Source organism: Condylura cristata, unplaced genomic scaffold (genome assembly GCF_000260355.1).
Source record: "Condylura cristata isolate star-nosed mole 26May11 unplaced genomic scaffold, ConCri1.0 scaffold00013, whole genome shotgun sequence".
Taxonomy (NCBI): domain Eukaryota; kingdom Metazoa; phylum Chordata; class Mammalia; order Eulipotyphla; family Talpidae; genus Condylura; species Condylura cristata.
The window spans coordinates 20,867,762-20,868,399 of NW_004567114.1; positions in this window are offsets into that span (position 1 = coordinate 20,867,762).

Below are 638 nucleotides of genomic sequence, written 5' to 3' on the forward strand. Positions count from 1 at the left end.
TACATACTGACAGCCCTCAATTTTCTGTATTTAAGCTAAATCTCCTTCAGTGTATCTCCCCCCTCCACCAAGTAAAGAATGATCCTTTTAAAACTAAGTCAGATCATGTTGCTTATAACCTTCCCAGGGTTCTCATTTATTTCAGCATTAAGGACGTTTTCACAATGTCCAACGAGGCCCTATTTAATGGTCTTCCATTATGGCTTTGTATGTTATTACATTTGTCTACCTTTGCAAGAATGTCAGTGCCACATGGACACAGGATTTCCTGTATGGTTACCAATGACCCAGGCCTGTTGACTGAACGAAAGTAGAAGGAAAAAAGTAAGGAGAGGATGGGGGCAAGTGAGGTGGTATTGGGGTTGTCTAGGTGAAAAATGATGAGATCCTGAATCAGGGAAAGTCATAGCAGGATATAGTTCAGAGTCATCTTTGCCATAAATTTATCAGCCATAGTGACCAAGTCAATGTTGAGTTGACCTGTGTCAAAGAGAACCCCTTCCTTTAGTTTTGGCTTGAACAGTAAGTGGTGAAGACTTGGGACAGAGTTTGGGCTTGACAATGTTGGGTTTAAACAGACAGGTTCATTAGGCAGAATAATCAACATCAATCCTTTTGGGGAGCTACTTACCTGAAAA